Source organism: Pteropus vampyrus, unplaced genomic scaffold, assembly GCF_000151845.1.
Source record: "Pteropus vampyrus isolate Shadow unplaced genomic scaffold, Pvam_2.0 Scaffold21, whole genome shotgun sequence".
Classification (NCBI taxonomy): domain Eukaryota; kingdom Metazoa; phylum Chordata; class Mammalia; order Chiroptera; family Pteropodidae; genus Pteropus; species Pteropus vampyrus.
In genome coordinates this window covers 4,328,894-4,331,895 of record NW_011888802.1, presented here as the reverse complement: position 1 = coordinate 4,331,895, position 3,002 = coordinate 4,328,894, and positions in this window count along the sequence as shown.

The following is a 3,002-nucleotide window of genomic DNA, read 5'->3' as shown; positions in this document are numbered from 1 at the left end:
GTATTATATAATACAGTGTATGAGTGTTTATGTAATGCTTGTGTGCACATGTGTGTGGTAAAGATGAATAAATAAATGATTTTAATATTTTTTTCCTGAAAACTGATGAAACAGAATGAATATAATACATTTTTAAATGTTACATCATCTTGACATCATATGAGCACCCTCAAAGAGAGATAGTCAACTTTTGTCCTGAAATAAGTCCCAAGGAAGACACAGTAATATATATAATACAGATAATAACATAATTGGTGGCACGTTAGAGAGAGATAAAGAAAGAAGAGACTTTCACAAAAGAAAAAGGAAGAAGAAAGACAATTCAGCCTCTTGAAAATTTTGCCACAGCCCTGAAATGGCTAACATATGAACAAATCACATTTTTCTTTTTATATATTTTTAAAGTCCAGTCAATAACCTGAAGAGATAACCTCACTGGGTCTTTACACTTTTATGATTTCTTAATCTTTTATATTGACAACTGTTAATTTCACAACCCACTTCCTTTTGCAAAAGCAGCAATTTGTTTCTATCATTAGCCTAATCACACCTTTATTTGTTGTCAACCAGATGCATGGTACTATACTAACACTTTACGAATACACAAAATTAGGTTAGGAACTCATTTTCTAGAGAAAAAAAAGAGAATTTCATAAATGTATGCAGGAGATAATATATTAAGTGCTCATAACGCATAGACAACATGAAGCCTAAAAGTCTACCTAAATAATGCATAGATTGTATCACTTTCCCAAATCTCAAGTTTGTGAATTAATCCTATCTAAACTTTCTAACTCTTGTATTCTGTTCCACTTAATTTATCACTAACTCCCACACTGCATTATTTTACTGTTGAAGTATACATGTCACGCCATATTATATGCCCAGTTAGGTGACATATTAAAAGATAAAATGATTTTATCATTGCTCTCAACAATGCTACAATCTAGTGAGGAATCAATGCTTCAAACAAATGACTTTTAAAAACACATTTAAAGTTATTATATTGAATACATTAAGATAAGAAGAAGTGAGAGGCATATATGGCTCCATCTGAAAATGCTTCAAAGAAGTGGTTTTAAGCTAAAATAATATCTTAAACAGTGAAAAGGAATGAAGAAAGCAAACAATGTAGTCAAAAAATAATTAGAAATTGAAATTAATTTGCTCAAATAAATAGGTAAGCATTGACTTTACTTCAAAAGTATTGAGCTGAGTGGAAAATATTTTAAACTATAATAGTGTTGGTAAGGTTTTAGGGAAATGGCAGACCTTATCCACTGCGGGAAGAGTATAAATTGGCAAAAATTTTGAGTAGGCAACTTGTCAAATTTTTTCAAAAATCTTAATTGTTTTTTTTTTTTACTCTGTGACCTGGCAATTCTACTTCTAGGAATTTGTTATAAGAAGATAAATAATTATGTTCACAGTGATTTATGTACAAGGTTGTTCTTTGCAGCATTATTTATGAGAGCAAAAAATTTAGCAAAAACTAAATATTCAACAATGTAGAATTAGTTCAACAGATTATTTTATGTCATACAAAAGAATTCAGCCTCTAATATAATATAGTAGATGGTTGATCAATAACTGAAATTTTCACAAATACGTGGTAAGTGCAAAAAGTATATTATAAAATACATATGTGTATATTTACACTAGTAATTTCTGGGTGTTGAAATTCCATGAATTTTAATTTTTTTGCTGTTGTTTGCAGTGTTTTTCAAAACCTATACAAGTAATATGTATTTCTTCATCTTAAAAATATAATACATACTTCGTAGGAATATAAATATAATATAATACATACTTTTTCTGTGATATCTGCAAGGTCTTATTGGATATATTTTAAAAAGTAGAATGTTTGTAGTAGTATATACTTATGCACCAATTAATTTAATAGACAATTCTACAAATATATGTCCTTATTTCAATGTAGTACTGTACACTATAATATAGTATAGAATAGCATAGTATATACCTTAGTGTGGTCTACATTCAAGGCAAAATTTTGGTTGCCCAATTTATGTTCAATGAAAAAAGGAATATTTTAGTATTTCCTTACATATAAATTTATATTTTTGATCAGTGTTTTCCCCAAAAAGTCCAAAATAATAATTCATATGAGCTTTATTAGACAAAAGAGACTTCATCAGAAAATCAGTTTCACTTTAAGATGGCCAAAACTATGACCCAAGGAAGTATAAATTTAAAGTGATATGAACATAAGAAAATAATGCTTCAGGACACAAAGTAAAAATGTAAAAGTTTTTGATATGTTTTCTTGGGTTTGCTGTTTATATGATGATAAATAATAGCTACATTTTGAAAAGTAATTTACTATAAAAATATTTTTTTTAATATTTTATTGTTTTGACTTCAGAAGTCATGCAATGTGATAATTATCTTTGTACCCCATTCTGAGAATATTATTACTATCTACAAAAAAAATATGAATAGAGGGAAATCTTATATTCCAATTGCATTAGTTTATAGATATAATTGATTTATGTCCCCATCTCTTAGCTTACAATTGTCACAGAAGGAAGAATACCAACAACCCCTTTATCCTCTGAAACCTAGGAATGAATAGGAGTAGCAGATAAAACTCAACTAGTGATTTCTATTCTTCAGTGGTTATTAGATTTAGTATTGCTTCAAGCCCTATGGATTATGCAAATATACTAACAAAAATATCATAAGTCCAAATGTGAGAGTAGAAAGAGGCAAGAGACAACAGGCCTTCTCCGAAATTATTTTTGAAGAGTTTTGGATTTGGAAAAAAAAGAACTTGAAGGGACCAAAAATATCTACAAACTCCAATGACTTAATTTACTAGTAAGGAAACTGACCTGGGGGAGCTTAACTAACATGGTAGTATCGCATATTTACAACAATTAGAGACAGGATTGAGAGTAAAAATTTAGCTCATGAGTTTCTAGCTTTGTTACCTTCAGCAAAGTCAACTGATATCATTTTATCTTAGTAAATCACTCAATATT